The sequence below is a fragment of the Pinus tabuliformis genome, chromosome 3_1 (genome assembly GCF_031772625.1).
Source record: "Pinus tabuliformis cultivar Carrire ecotype Pingquan chromosome 3_1, CPIR1, whole genome shotgun sequence".
NCBI lineage: Eukaryota > Viridiplantae > Streptophyta > Pinopsida > Pinales > Pinaceae > Pinus > Pinus tabuliformis.
Genome location: NC_142301.1, coordinates 525,448,393 through 525,466,074, shown reverse-complemented (window position 1 = coordinate 525,466,074; position 17,682 = coordinate 525,448,393).

Genomic DNA, 17,682 nt, shown 5'->3' with positions numbered 1-17,682 from the left:
CCAAAATCATAGAAGAGGCCAAAGATCATGGATTCCAAAATTATATAATAATGACCTTGTGATGCCAAAATTGTAGAGAAATAATATTTCATGGTAAAGCTATATCAATAATCTCAAAATCAAGCTCTTAAAAAGAAAAAATATGTGTGTTTTTTAAATTGCATAACTTTTGTTTGAAAAAATATTTTGAAGTGATTCAAATGGTGGAGTGAAGCATATATATCATTATTTTGTTCCAATATGACTCGGAAAAAAAAAATAAAAAAAACCGCCCATTAAGCCTATAGACACTTCTACTATGATGAATGAATAAGAAGAAGAAATGCAACTTAATATATCAAAATTACGGGACCAAGTGCAACAAATCCTTTTCTCACAAAGAGACACTAAAAATTAAATAAAAGAAATGATGAATGTTAGGAGAAATGGCTAAAAATAAGATATAAAAGGGGGCATGGAATGTTTGAAGAATGGTTTAAAAGGGGACATGGAAGGTGTGATAAAGTTGCTACAAGAAATGATTCATATTGGTGACAAGATATTCCATCAAACTCATGATCAGAACCAAAGGAATGTGATTCATGATTTTAGAGGCTCCAAAATTGGGTTGAAAGAAAATCACATTCCAAAGATAGATATGAAGAAGTATGATGACAAGGATCCGATAACATGGGTACTATAGATGGAGTCTAGTTCTTTTATCTACATGATGTGCAACACACACTAAACGTATACATTGAATATTTATATTTAGAACCCAATCATTTTGTGTGGTATAGATGGCTTTGTTCTCATAAATCACTTGCTGCTTGGAGAATTTTTACAAGATTGGTAGAAAAGTACGAGGATACAAAGAGAAATACCATCTTTAACCAACTGGAAAATCTCAAATAAAAGGGTTCAGTTGCAAAGCACATTGAGAACTTCGAAAGATTGAATATCTTGAGGTATTTTTAAATGATGAATCCATATATGTGGGGATAATTTTTAATATGAGAGGAATAACCTGTTTATAGATTTTTTAACCCAACGTTTCAGACTTCCAAGTGAGTCCATCCTCAAGGGATACACTAATTGTTTAAGAGAAGATTATTAATGTATCATAGAGATAATATTATGCATATATGTAGCTTATGGAAGTGATTAATAATAAATGGTAAATGATATAGTCGTCTAGGGTTATTTGAGAATTAGGTAAAATTACAATGTGTGGTTTAGATCATTAGTTTATTTAATTAAATTGGAGATTCCCTTATTAGTGCTATTTTCAATTGTATTATCATTAGTGTCCAATGTAATGAATTAATTTTAATGAGAAACTAGGGTTTAATTAGTTATTAGGGATGTTATGATTTTTACTAATTTTACTATCTAACTAATTTAATTTATGATTCTATAATTGCAAACTTTTAATTTTATTCTACAAGGCTATATAATTATAACTATTTAAAAAAATGAATTAAAATTTTGTATTTTTATGATTAGTTGATTTAATTAAACTGGGGATTATATTAATGGTGACATTTTAATTTGGTTTATTCTTAGTGTCAATTGTAATGTATTTAATGTGAAATTAGAGTTTAATTAGTTATAAGGGTTGTTATGAATTTTATTAATGTATTTATTTCCATGTGACTAATTTAATTTATGGTACTATAATTATAAGCTTTTAATTTTATTTTACGAGGCTATATAATTATAATAATTAATAACCAAAAAGTTTGTAAAGTTTTTAAGTAGAATTATTTTCAAATGATTTTAAAGGTCTTATGTTTATTTTTATAAAATTAAATGAATTATTCTTTAGGAAGAGAAATCCTTATGAATACTATTGGATTCATTCAATATTGCATAAAAAAAATTGGTTAAATTCTTTAAAAAATGTTGTATTTTTATGGTTGAGAATAAATACATAAATATTGGAGTTAATTAAATGGGATTAGATAAGATATGAGATCTAGATTAATACAACAGGGACTAAATATTAGGAGTTGATTATTGGCTTTTTATGATTTCCAGTAATGGTTTCCAATTATTGCTTAGTTTTAATCCATCATCCCGACTTAAATTGTTTTTTTTTTTTTTTTTTTTTTTTTTTTTTTTTTTTTTTATTTATTTATTTATATGGCTTCTTTGATTTTTCTCTTAAGATAATGGTCCTCTTTCTTAATAAGTTTGGCTTCTTCCATGCATATGTAGTGTGAGGAAGAGTGAACATGGACTCACTTGGAAGTCTGAAATGTTGGGTCAAAAACTCTATAAACAGGTTATTCCTATATTGAGGTAATTGATATTTCATAGAATCATCTGATGGATATCTTCATATTGACCTTAAGGGATAACATCAAACATGAGGTTTTCCTTTGGGAACCTAAGTCATTGGATAAAATGTTAAGGGTGGAGACAAATGTTTAAAGAAAAAATATGGCGATAAGGAGTTCTACCATTCACAACTATAAAGATGGAAGTGTTGTTACTCCTAGCCTCCCTCAACTACAAGGCATGGAAAATTTTAGGGGCCAATACTCGTAGGTGGGCTAAATTTCCATGTTTCTTCCAAAAAAAAGATTCACCAATTTCCATTTTTTTTATAAAAATGATTCGCCCAAATTTTACAATATAAAATTATTTTACCTTAAAAATCGCCAACATTCTATAGAGACTATATATAAAATCATTATAAATTTGAATAATTTTACAAATATATCAATACACATTTTATAGTTTTCATATTAGGACTAGTGAGATTCACCAATGTTTTTAAACTTCAAGATAGTTTTCCATGCTTAAAATTTTCCCTACTACAAGGTTGACACGACAAAAACTCGAGGAAAAAAGAGAAAAATGGATTTGTTATGGTTGTGATATCAAATACACTAAAGGTCATAAGTGTTGGGAAGAAGTTATTTTACATAGATTATGAAGAGAAGGAAATAAAGGAGCAAGAAACATCAAAAGAAGAATATATACACTACGAACCAACCCCAAGGTTTAAAAAAGAAGAAATAAATATGGCCATATATTGTAATGCATTGGCAAGAAATTCGACTCTTAAAACTCTCAATATAGAAATATATGTCAAGAAGAAAAAAGGTAATAGTGTTCATTGATTTAGGTAGTACCCATAATTTCATTCATTGTAAGATAGCCAAGGATTTGAATTTCTTTCTATATCTAGCACCAGAGTGTCAAGTGATGGTTGTATATGAAGGAACTATAAATTTCTCAATGAAGTTCCATAATATCAATATAACGATGGGGGAATATGTATTGAATAGTCCATTGCTTTCCACTCCAATGGGTGGTGCTGATGTTGTATTATGAGTCCAACGGTTACAATCTTTGGGTATGATAGATTTTTATCTCCAAGAACTTTTCTTGAAAATTTTCTTGGAAGGAAAGAAAATTGAATTAATGGGTATCTCAAGGAAACATAGGAAGATAATAAACTCTAATGGCATGACAAATATTTTGAAGAAGGAATAACGAGGAGTAATTACACAATTATGATCACTAGATGTTCAAACATCTAGTTCATCCCTTTATCCATATCTCTAAAGAGTCCTTGACAACCATTCCAAGGTATTTGAGACTCCCAAATGCCTCCCACTTATGCACCATCATGATCATACTATTTACGTGATTCTAGGAAGTGTTACTCCAAACATCAAACCTTACAGATATCCCTCTGTCGAGAGGAGTGAAATCAAATGTATGGTTGCAGAAATGCTAAAGGAATGTATAATTCAATATATCCAAAGTTATTTCTCTTCACCATTAGTGTTGGTGCACAAGAAGGATGGATCATGGAATATGCTTCCAGATTATATAGAGATCAACAAGTTCAATATTAAAGAAAAATTTCCCATTCTTGTATTGATGAATTGTTAGATGAATTACATGGAGCAATTTAATTCACCAAGCTAGATCTCTATTTAGGATATCATCAAATTAGAATGAAGACATAATACATTCTAAAAACAACATTTAGAACTCATGAAGGTCATTATGAATTTTTGGTCATGCCTTTCGGCCTTACTAATGTACCTTCCCAATTTCAAGTTTGATGAATTCCACTTTCAAATGCATCCTTAGAAATTTTTGTTAGTATTCTTTATGATATTATAATCTACAACAAGTCTTGGAAAGATCACATTCAACAATTTCATAGGGCATTAAAACTATTGGAGGAGAAACAGTTGTATGCAAAACCCACCAATTGTTTCTTTGGGGTAAAAGAGCTAGAATGTTTGAGTCATATTGTATCTCATAAGGGTGTTAAGGTAGACCCTAAAAAAATAAATTCATAAAGAAATGGAAAATCCCCACAACCTTGAGGCATATTCAAGTATTTCTTGGGTTGAAAAGGTATTATTGCAATTTTGTTAAGAATTATGAGAAAATGGTAGCACCTCTAACAACATTACTAAATAAAGATGATTTTTCTTGGAATCCATAAGAAACAAAGGTCTTTGAACATATTAAAGAGGAAATGTGTTGAGCTCTCGACTTAGCTACACCATACTTCACAATTTTTTTTTTTTTTTATTTTTTTTATTTTGGAATTTAATGCCTCATGAAATGGCATTGGTGTTGTTTCAATGCAAGAAGGAAGACTCATTTCCTTTTAATGTCATCTAATCAAGGGAAATAATTTACACAAGCCTATTTATGCTTGAAGGAAATGTTGGAAATACTTCATGCCCTAAAGCAATGGGGACCTTATCTAATGGGAAGACACTTTAAGGTAAAAAAAAATCATAATAGTCTTAAATAATTCTTCAAAAAACTATATTTTCCAAAGAGCAGTAAAAATGAGTCACAAAGATGTTGGGTTATGACTTTGAAATCATCTATAAAAAAGGGAAGAAAAAGGTTATTGCAGATGCACTCTCAAGAAAGAATGAGGACGTTGAGGCATTTCTATATACCATTTCAATTATCCATCATGATTTGATAATTGAAGAAATGGATGAATGGAAGAATGACGAAGAGGTGCGGACACTCATTCAAAAGTTGCAGCAAGATTTTAATGCATCTGATACATTTATGTAGAAAAATGATTCATTGTGGTGCAAATATCACTTATATCTATGTAATAATTCCCAACTCAAACAAAAGGTTCTTTCTAAATTTCACACCTCTCATATAAGAGGCTACTCAATATTTTTATAAAATTACCATAGGGTCAAGAAAGATTTTTTTTGGCATGGCCTTAAATTTGATATTCAGAAGTTTGTGGAAAAATGATTGGTTATCCAAAAAATATAGTTGAGATAATTAAGAACTCGGGTATTTTACAACCATTAGTCCTTCCAAGTCAATGTTTGGTGGTGGTCTCAATGGATTTTATCACAGGTCTACACAAGTCAGAAGGAAAGAGTGTCATCATGGTGGTAATTGATAAACTTACCAAGTATGCATACTTTTGTGCATTATCTCATCCATTTAAAGCCAATACAATCATAACTACATTTGTGGAAACTTTTAAAAAGCGACATGGAAACCCAAACATTATTGTAAGTGATACAGATTCCATTTTCACTGGAATTTTTTGGATAAAATTATTTTCTTGTCTTCGTAATCAATTGGCTCATAACTCATCTTATCATTCTCAATCTGATGGAAAAACTAAGATAATGAATAGATGTTGGGAAGGAAATCTTCATTGATCGGTATATGATAAACAAAACACAATGGTAAAGTAGTTACCTCTGGAATAATGGTGGTATAACACTTCCTTCCATGCCATACCATAATGACCCCATTAATGGTGTTAGGTCCCTATAATACTAGTGATTCCCCCATTACTATTGTCATTGTATCCCTTATTGTTATTATTGTGCTCCTATTGTCCCCATATTGTTATTAGTGTGCCCCATAGAAACCCACTATTGTTATTTTTGTGCCGTTATGTTATTACTGTTATGTTGGCTTGATTATATTGTGGCCCCTTACACTCCTATATATAGAAGCGAGGTTTAGACATTTGTATCATCCAAGAATTTTTTATTTGTGTAATGTAAAGGATGTTTCCCCCTCGAAGAGGCTATATTCTAAGGCGTTGATCTATCTTTTCTATCTTTTTGTGCGCTGGTTTCCTAACATTTGGTATCAGAGCTTTAGATTCTAGGGCTTTGCTGCTCCAAATAGGTCATTGTGGCTTTTTCACTATAACTTTTTTTTTGCGACGTTTCAGAAGCTAAATCAAAAACCCATTTGAGCCAAAATTGTTCTAAACTTCGGGTATGAATTTCAAAGCTTGTATTGCTATATTTTCAGAGATATGATCTGAGGAAGTTAGAGTTTTTGTAGACTCCCGAATTACATTCCAAATAGGTGACCTAGGGAAAATCGTCATAACTTTTGTTTTGAGCATTAGATTGCAATTTCATAAGAAATTTGAATAAATTGCTACAAGAAATGGTCACTAGTGGTGAAAGGATAGTAAAGGAAACTCATGATGATAACAAAAGAAATGTTAATCATGATTTCATAGACTCTAATGTTGGATTGAAGACCCACCATATTCCAAAAATTGATATGAGGAAGTTTGATGACAAGGATCCTGGAACATGGATACTATAGATGGAGCAATTTTTCAATCTCCATAATGTGCAAAACACACAAAAGGTACGTATTGCAACTTTATATTTCGAACCAAATTAGTTTGTATAGTATCGATGGCTTTGGTCTCGCAAACAAATTGTCACTTGGGCAATTTTTACGAAGAAATGATAGCACATTATGAGGATACAAAAAGCAACACCTTTTTAGCCAATTGATAAATCTCAAACAAAAGGGTTCAATGGTGGAGCACATTGAGGACTTCCAAAAATTGAACATAAGGGTAAAAGATATTCCGGAGGAGCATAGGATTGATGTATTCATAGGGACTTTAAAGGATAATATCCAACATGAGGTTCGTCTTTGGGAAATTGATTCATTAGAGAAGGCATTTAGGTTAGCGAGAAAAATGGAAAGCAAAATTATGGCAACCAAGAAGCCTACCACTCACAACTATAAAGATGGAAGTGTTGGTGCCCCCATCCTTCCACAACCTACAAGGTTGACACCACAACAATTAGAAGAAAAAAGAGAAAAAGGGCTTTGTTACAGTTGTGATAACAAATACACTAAAGGTCATAAGTATGCTGAGAATAAATTATTCTACATAGATTGTGAAGAGGAGGAAGAAAAGGAACAAGAAATGTCAAAAGAAGAGGATATACTCTAGGAACAAACCCTAGATAAAGAAGAAATGAATTCAACGATATCTTGTAATGCATTGGCTGGAATTACCACTCCTCAAACTATCAAGATAGAAGGACATACCAAAAAGAAAAAGGTAATAGTGTTGATTGATTCGGGAAGTACCCATAATTTTATTCATTGTATGATAGCAAAGGAATTGAATTTCTTCCTATATCCAGTACCAGAGTGTCAAGTGATGGTTGCAAGTGGAGGAACCATAAATTGCTATGGAAAGTGTCGTAATATCAAGCTATCCATGGGAGAATATGTATTGAATAGCCCAATGCTTTCCATTAGAATGGGTGGTGTTGATGTTGTACTAGGAGTCCAATGGCTACAATCCTTGGGTACAATAGCTTTTAATTTTCAAGAACTTTTCATGAAATTTTGTGTGGAAGGAAAGGAATTTGAATTAAGGGGTATTATAGGGAAACTAGGAAAGATAATCATCTCTAACGGTATGACAAAGCTTCTAAATAAGGAACAATGAGGTGTAATTGCATAATTATGTTTGCTTGAGATTCCCACATCGAAATCATATACTTCTCCAGATCTCCATAAAGTCTTGGACAACCATTCCAAGGTATTTGAGACTCCCAAAGGCCTCCCACCTATTCATGATCATGATCATGCTATTCATTTGATTCCAGGAAGTGTTCCTCCAAACATCAAGCCGTACAGATATCCCTATGCCCAAAAGAGTGAAATTGAACGTATGGTTGCAGAAATGCTGGAGGCTGGTACAATTCAACCTAGTCAAACTTGTTTCTCTTCTCTAGTAGTATTGGTGCACAATAAGGATGGATCATGGCGCATGTGTCTAGATTATAGGGATCTCAACCAGCTCACTAGTAAAGATAAATTTCCCATTCTTGTCATTGATGAATTACTGGATGAATTGCATGGATCCATTTACTTCACCAAGTTGGATCTTCGTTCAGGATATCATCAAATTAGAAAGAAGACTGAAGACATTCCGAAAACAACATTTATAATTCATGAGGGTCATTATGAATTTTTGGTCATGTCTTTTTGCCTTACCAATGCACCTTCTACATTTCAAGGTTTGATTAATTCCATTTTCAAACCCTTCTTTAGAAAATTTTTGTTAGTATTTTTTGATGATATACTAATCTACAACAAGTCTTGGAAGGATCATGTTGAACATGTTGACAGGGTGCTCAAACTATTGGAGGAGAAACAATTATATGCAAAAATCTCCAAATGTTTCTTTGGAGTACAAGAGGTGGAATATTTGGGTCATATTGTATCTCATGAAAGTGTTGAGGTAGACCCTAGAAAAATTAAATCCATTAAGGAATGGAAAATCCCCACATCCATAAAGCATCTGCAAGGATTTCTCGAGTTAATAGGGTATTATCACAAATTTGTTAAGAATTATGGGAGAATAGCAACACCTCTAACAACATTATTGAAGAAAGATGCATTTTCATGCACTCCAGAAGCAACAAAGGCCTTCGAACCTCTTAAAGAGGTAATGTGCCAAGCACCGGTTTTAGCTACATCAGACTTCAAAAAAACCTTTATTGTGGAATGTGATGCTTCAGGAAATGGAATTGTTTCTATTTTAGTGCAAGATGAAAGACCCATTGTTTTCGAAAGTTGTCCAATCAAAGGAAAGTATTTAGACAAAGCTATTTCTGAGAAGGAAATGTTGGCAATACTACATGCACTTAAGAAATGGAGACCCTACCTAATGGGAAGACACTTCAAGGTAAAAACGGATCATGATAGCCTTAAATACTTTTTAGAACAAAGATTATCCTTTGAAGAGCAACAAAAATGGGTCAAAAAGATGTTGGGTTATGAATTTGAAATCATATGCAAAAAAGGGAAGCAAAATGTTGTGGCAGATGGACTCTCAAGAAAGGATGAGGATGTGGAAGTATTGTTGTGCACCATTTCGATTATCCAACTAGATTGGATAAAGGAAGCAAGGGATGAATGGAAGAATGACGAAGAAGTGTGGGCACTCATTCAAAAGCTACAACAAGATCTCAGTAAATCTGATACATTTAGCTGGAAAAATGATTCATTATGGTACAAAGATTGCTCATACCTATGTAAGAATTCCCAACTAAAACAAAATATTCTTATGGAATTGCACACTTCTCCCTTAGGAGGGCACTAAGGATTTTTAAAAACTTGCCACAAGGTTAAGAAGGAATTTTTTGGGATGGCCTTAAATAGATATTCAAAAGTTTGTGGCGGAATGTTTGGTTTTCCAAAAAAATAAAGTTGAAACAATTAAGACCCTAGGTCTATTATAACCTTTATCCATTCGAAGCCAATGTTTGGAGGAGGTTTCAATGGATTTTATCATAGGTTTACCCAAGTCCGAAGGAAAGAGTGTCATCATGGTGGTAGTTGATAGACTTACCAAGTATGCACACTTTTGTGCATTATTTCATCCATTTAAAGCCAATATAGTTTCTACTACATTTATGGAAACAATTCAAAAGCTACATGGAAACCCGAAGATTATTGTAAGCGATAGAGATCCCATTTTCAATGGAAATTTTTGGACAAAATTATTTTCTTGTCTCAGTACTCAGTTAGCTCGTAGATCATCTTATCATCCTCAATATGACGGGAAAACTAAGATAGTAAATGAATTTTTGGAAGGATATATTCGATTCTTTGTATTTGATACATATAAATAATGGGTCAAATGGTTGCCTCTCGCTGAATGGTGGCATGACACTTCCTTCCATACTGCAAAAAAAATGACCCCATTTATGGCAGTTTATGGATATCATCCACCATCCATCACATCATATTTAAGATAAAATTCCAAGGTTCAAGCAGTGGAACATCACATCGAGCATCAACAACAAGTTCTCCAACTCTTAAGGATAACCTCACGTTCGCGCGGAATATAATGAAACCACAGGCAAATCAACATTGCAACAAAACAAGTTTTGATGTAGGTGACTGGGTATTCCTACGACTACAACCATATAAACAAATGTACCTCAAGCAAGCTAATAAGGATAATAAGTTATCACCAAAGTACTATGGTTCGTACAAGGTGTTGCAAAAGATTGGTAATATGGCATACAAATTGGAGCTTCCTGCAGCTTCCCGAGTGCACCCAGTTTTCCATGTTTCATGTTTAAAGAAGGCTATAGGTGACAAGCTCCCAGTTCAAACAATATTCCCAGAACTTGACGAGGAAGGAAAAGTCATATTGGAACCAGAAGCTGTCACAGAAACAAGAACTTGACAACTACGAAATCGATCAATTTTGGAGTATCTCATGAAGTGGAAGAACTTATCCACTGAAGATTCCACATGGGAGGATGATAATTTTATACAGAAGCATCCAGAACTACTCAAGCATTTAGGACAATGCATTTCGGAAGGATATGGGCATGTTAGGTCCCTATAATACTAGTGATTCCCCCATTACTATTTTCATTGTATCCCTTATTGTTATTATTGTGCCCCTATTGTCCCCATATTGTTATTAGTATGCCCCATAGAAACCCACTATTGTTATTTTTGTGCCCTTATGTTATTATTGTATTGTCGAATTCATTATATTGTGACCCCTTAGGCTCCTATATATAGAAAGGAGGTTTAGTCATTTGTATCATCCAAGAATTGTTCATTTGTGTAATGTAAAGGAGGTTGCCCCCTCGAAGAGTTTGAATTCTAAGGTATTGATCTATATTTTATATCTTTTTGTGAGCTGGTTTCCTAACAAATGGCACTTTATGGATATAATCCACCATCGATCACATCATCTCTAAGAGAAAGTTCTAAGGTTAAAGCAGTGGAAGAACACATCAAGAATAAAAAACAAGTTCTCCAACTGTTAAAGGATAAATTGGTGCTTGTGCAAAATTGAATGGAACAAAAAGCATATCAACATCATAGTGAAAGAAGTTTTGATGTGGAAGATTTCGTGTTTTTACATCTACAAACATACAAACAAATGTCCAACAAGCAAGCTAAGAAGGATAATAAATTATCATCCAAGTATTATGGCCCTTATAAGGTATCACAATAGATTGGTACTATGAAATCCAAATTGAAGTTCCATGCATCTTCATGAGTACACCCAGTTTTCCATATTTCATGCTTGAAGAAGGTTATAGGTGACAAGCTCCTAGTCCAAGCTATATCACTAGAATTTGATGATGAAGGAAAAATCAAATTGGATCATGAAGAAATCATGGAAATAAGAATACGACAACTACGAAATCGATCAATTTCAGAGCATCGCATTAAGTGGAAGAAATTACATGTTGAAGATTCCACATGGGAAGATGGGTATTTTATACAGGAACATCCAAAACCACTCAACAATTGAGAACAACACTTGTGACGGAGAGAGGCATGCTATGTCCCTATAGTACTAGTGTATCCCTAATATTATTATTGTTCCACCTCATAGAAGCCCACTATTGTATTGTTGTTCCCTTATATTATTATTTTTATGTAGAAATTAATTATATTTTAACCCTTTAAACTCATATATATACCAAGGAGGTATTTTCATTTGAAGCATCCAATAATTGTTCATTTGTGTGATGTAAAAGGAGGCTTCCCCCTTGAAGTGAATTATTATCAAGGTGCTGATCTATTTCTTATTATATTTTTGTGTTATTTCTATCTGGGTACATAACGTTGCATTAATTCTACATAGAAGGGTTTTAACATTATCAAACAATTATTTCTTTTTAGATTGCAGGTCTCAATGTGTACTAGTGCACCTTATAATTTTTTTAATGGTTAAGGAAAAAATGTTATAGTAGAAATAAAAGAGGAATGCATTTTAACATTTTAATATATTTCAAGATAAAAATATATTGAAATTAGTAAACAACATTATTTTTTTTAAATTATATATTTGGAATCTACACAGTCAACTTTATGTGTGTTTATAGTTTCATGGACAATGGATTTGTCTAGAATATAGAAAAATAACATAAAAAATAGATACATAAAGAGGTTTTATGAAAAAAATGTGCTTTCATATATTTGTATCCCAGACCTCTACACATTTTATCCTTATCCTATGTCTGAAGCAACAAACTCATCACACAAGTAAGCTTCCCACCAAGTAGAATTTAAATTGAATAAATCATGTGTGCATTACTAGAGTTAGGAATGCATGTGCATTCCTAGATCCAAGAATGTGCATGTGTGTCTAGCGTTAGGCATGCACACACAACTTTGTAGCTAGGAACTCTTGCAAAGGGTAAATGTTTGAGGTGGGGGGAGGGAGGGGAGAGAGATGAGGGGAAGAGAGACAGAGGAAGGGATAGAGGCGCCAAGAAGGGGGTGGGGGACACATACACATACACATATATGGGATGGGTAAGAGTGAGTGAGTTGTAGGAAAAGAAGGAGAGAGAAAGAGTGAGTGAGTTATAGGAAAATAATATAAGAGTTAGGGAAAGGGGAATTTAATAATGGGGAAGGGATAGGGAGGGAGAGTGGAGAAGAGAGACATTTTTGGGAGACAAAGGGAGGGACTGAGCGAGAGAGACCAAGAGGGAGGGAAGGAGAGAGTGAGAGATAGGAACGAGGATGAGAGAGATAATAGAAGTGCGACATGAATAGAGAGAGAGAAAGAGAGAGAGAGAGAGAGTTTTGGGGGGGGGGGAGATAATGAGAAGAAGTGAGAGAGAGAAAGATAATGTGTGTGTGAGAGAGAGAGAAATATAATGTGTGTGTGTGTGTGAGAGAGAGAGAGAGAGAGATATGGGGGGGGGGGGTATGGATAAAAGGATAAAGAGTTAGGCGTTAGGGAGAGAGAAGATGGGGAAGGGATAGAGGGACAAAAGGATAGAGAGTGAGAGGTACAAATAGTGAGAGATTGACAAAGAAATATGCAGAATTTTGTAGCATATTTTACCATTCTTGTTCATCATATGCTCTTGTTTGACCTAGGAAGATCCATTTTCCCTTCTAGACTCATCCTCATCTTGAAAGGGAAAATTTCAAAAACTATATGTTACTCTGCTTACAGTAAAAAAATGTATGTAGATGGTTCCTTTGAATGCTTCCCATGTATAGCTCTTTAAAATTGAAAAATTATATAAAATATCTGTTTTTGGGGGTTTATGGTTTATACCTAAAACCCACCTACAAGAACCCACAACCTAACCAAATTAACTAGTTTTTTATGGTATAAATACACACTATGGGTTGGCCTAGAAAAAATCCTAACGATTGGAAATGTTACTCTCCCAAATTATCCCCATATCAGGTATGTGTTATCTCATGCTCTCTACACTTCTCTGTCTCCAGGGAACCCTTATTTCCATGTGTAGATCATTAGAGACATTTTGAGGTCTAAAATGTGCCTCAAAACAAAAATCTACAACCAAAATCAACTTTATAAGAGCCAATAAGATTACAAATGATGATGTCATGCTTTATCATTTTTGGAGTAAAAAAAAATATAAACTACTTTTTCAACTCGTATTTTTAACTTATCTCTCTAAGTTTTTACTCACATTTCGAGAAAGAGAACTCGTTAGATGAGGAATTTAATTCCTCATTTGAGGAGTACCCATGTTGCATACTTTTGATGGACTCTACTACACAAAAATGAGAAATACATTGAAACGAAATTTCAAACATGTTTTTTCATGTATTTCTGATTTTTCATGTAATAGGTCCATGGGAAGTATGCAACATGGGTACTCCTTGGATGAAGAATTAAATTATTCATCCAACAAGTGTTCTTGCTCAAACTTTGAGTAAAACCATAAGGAGATAAGTTGAAAAACTAGGTTTTTGTTTTTCCCTCTAAAACTTGATGATGTAATCATAATCTTATTTTATTATTTCCACTATTATTTTAAAATATCTCGAGGGGGCCCATTTTAGAACACAAAATTTATCTAATGCCTGAGCCCCTTTTATTTTTCATCAATTAATTCTTGTTGGAAACAACGTTTTTGTTGGGCCGGGTAAGAAGGATCCAACCATGTCAATAACTAGGATCAAGTTGTAGCTTAACCTCCTCTTGTTGCTATCATTTCAATGAAGAAACTCATGTTCCATTCTATTTTGCATTGTTTATGTTTATGAATGTGGAATTGTAATGGATATTTTTATTATATAACTTTTTCATATTCATATGTACTTTTAATGTTGTGATATGTTGTTGTTTTCTTGTATATATTGCAGGTTTGCAACTTTAAGACGAGTTATGATTTGATTCCTATGAGATAGTAAAAAAATGTAGGACCTACACGTATGCCTTATTTTCCTCGCTTTGTTAGATCAGATATTTCGCATTTCTGATTGGTTTTGTTTATTGAATTATATGTCTTCTCTATTGGGGCTTTTGACCCTAGCCCTAGGCAATATTTCTTGTAAACATAAAGAGATGGAAAGAGAATAGGGGATCAAAGCGGAAAGAAAAATTGTGAGAGAGGGAATGAGGGGGGGAGAGAAGGAGAGAGGAAGTGAGGGAAAGAGAGAGAGAATGAGAGAGGGATTGGGGGGAGAGAGATAGAGATAGAGTTGAAGGAAAGAGAGAGGGATTAGGGGGTGAGAGAGACAAAAACAGAGTTGAAGGAAATAGAGAAGGAAGAAGATAGAGAGAGAGAGAGAGGGAGGAGGATAAAAGGGAGAGTGAGGGAGACAAGGGGAGAAAGAGATACATAGCTGGAGTGGGGTAGTCATGAAGGAGACAGTGAGGGAGGGATAGAGAAAGAGTTGAAGGTGGAGACATAGTGGTGGAGAGAGAGAGAGAGAGAGAGAGAGAGAGAGGAACTGTGGTTTAGGTATTTGTAGAAAAATGGAGAGGAAGAGACAAGAAGAGAGAGGAAGAGAGAGTGTGTGTGATGGGGGGGAGAGAGAGAGGGAGAGGTTGGGGGAGAAGGAGAGAGAGTTGGAGGGGGGGGAGAGGGTGGGTGAGAAGGAGAGGGAGCTGGAGGGGTGGAGAAAAAGACATAGAGGGAAGAAGATAAGGGAGAGAGAGAGAGGAGAAAGAGAGAGAGGGGTAGAGAAGGGTGAGAGGGTAGGAATGTAACAACCCGGTGAAAATTCCATGTAATAAAATTTAATAAAGGAAAAATAATAACCACGGTTGATGGGACACTAATTCCAAGTTCAATGTTGAGAAAAAACTTAGTTATGGGGATCACTGGTGATTGATTAATAGCTAAGAAAATTGGAAAAGTTAATGGAAAAGGCTTTGGAAAGGAAAAGTGGAATTTTGGCACATTTATTTATGAAAATAATGGAAATTAGGAGAAAAGGGAGGTGAAAGGTCACAAGTTGCATGTGAGGAGGAAAATGAAGGAAAATAATGGAAAATGAAGAAAATAGAGGCCTCATTAATTGAAAGAATTCTGAGGATTAGTACACAGACTTTTGCCAGTTTAGTTTTGGAGCTCTCTCTCTATTCTCTCTCTCTCTGATATTCTTGGACACTTAGAGTTTTCTTGGAGCACTCTTGGAGATTGTGGCATACTTTGAGTTTTGGAGCAAGAAGGCAAAGGAATAGCAAGATAGCGTAAGAGGACATCAGGATCAACAACTACAATGGGTTTTTCTTGCAGGTATTGAATTGGATTTATGTTTTCATCACAAGTTTTGGCACGCATGGCATATGCATGTGGTTTATTGGTCACAATTTGTAATTAGCGTAGAGGATTTCTTGGATTGACAATGGATTTGTCTAGCCTTGCGATTTCTTGGATAGCCATGGTGTTGTGGGTTTATTTCCTGGTTTTTTTGGTTGGTTCTCATGTTTCCTTTAGCTGGGTTGAGTTACTAGTTCTTAGAGCCTTGTTTGGAAAAATGCTTTGGAACCCTGTAATAGCTTGGGTTGAGTTACTAGCCTTGGAGCCTTGCTTGGACAAACACTCTAGAGCCCAACGATAGCTTTGGGTTGAGTTACTAGTCCTGGAGCCTTGCTTGGACAAACACTCTAGAGTCCAACGACAGCTGTGGGTTGAGTTACTAATCTTGGAAACTTGGCTGGAACAAAGGTTCTTGAGCCCTGGAAGGCTTGGATAGAGACCAATCTGATGAGGGTTTTGTGATGTCCCACTGTGAGGTGGAATGACTGTTTTATGGGCTGAAGTGGTTTTTCTCTGGAAGCCCTAGATGGTTTTTGATTGATCTTAGGTTGCATTGTCCATTGAAGAATTAGCAAGTTCCATGAAAATTGAAGAATTAACAAATTCCAGGAAAATATGCATGAAAAAACAAGAATGTTCTCATTAAAATTAAGTGGTGGGTGCTTATTTTTTCTCATTGAGGTTAGATGGAAAAGGTTTGAATTGTTGTGTAACAAAGTTATAAAGATTTTAAAATAAAATACGAAAAATTTTGATCTCTATGTTATAAAACAGGTGTATATTAATGATATACAGTCATAGGTTTATTAGGTCTATATTAATAATATGCACAATTACATTAATAAATTTAGTTAAAATAAACCAATAAACATTAATGATATAGATTTAATATTAATATTATTAAATATATAATAATGATATAAAAAAAAAATTCTTATAAAAAATTATTATTATTATTATCATTATCATTATTATCATTATCATTAGTATAATAATTGTTATTATTATTAGTATTATTAACTATAACTAGTTATTTCTTAATAATTAAAAAATAATTATAATAATAATTAATTAAATAATAATAATATTTATTTAATAATAAAAATAAATTTAAATAATAACAAAAATAATAATATTAATTAATCAAACTAATAATATTAATGAGGTTAATAACAATAATAATAGCAGCTATACATTTAATATTAATATTAAAATAATTAATTAATAAGAAAAATAAATTAATAATATTAACAATAATAACAATAAACAGATATATTAATATTATAAACTGAAGTGATCAACCACAGAAACCCTAAGGATTAATAATAATAATAATAAACCCAAGAGATTAATATTATAAACATATACCCTAGAGATTAACCCTAGAGGTTAAAAACCTTAGAGATTCGTATTTTTAATCCAATGGCTTAAAAGACCAAAGGCACCAACTTTATAAATCTTGGGGATGAAATACCAAAGAGATTAATATTAAAAACCCAAAGAACTAATAATAGAAATAGATGAAGAATTTAAAGGGTTTACTAAATCCATAATAATAACAATAAGAATAATAATAAATGTCGTTTGTAATATAAAGCTAATATTTTTTATTATATTAGTAATAATAATGATAATAATAATTAATAATAACAATAAATAATTAAGAAAAAGTAATTAAATTTATTAAATTTAACTAATATTAATAACCATAATTAATAATAATAATAATAATAATAATAAACCAAAGATATTAATATTATAAACCCAAAGGATTAATATTATAAACTCTAGGATTGAAAACCCAAGAGATTAATATTTTAAACTTAGGTGATCAATAAATACAAGGCAT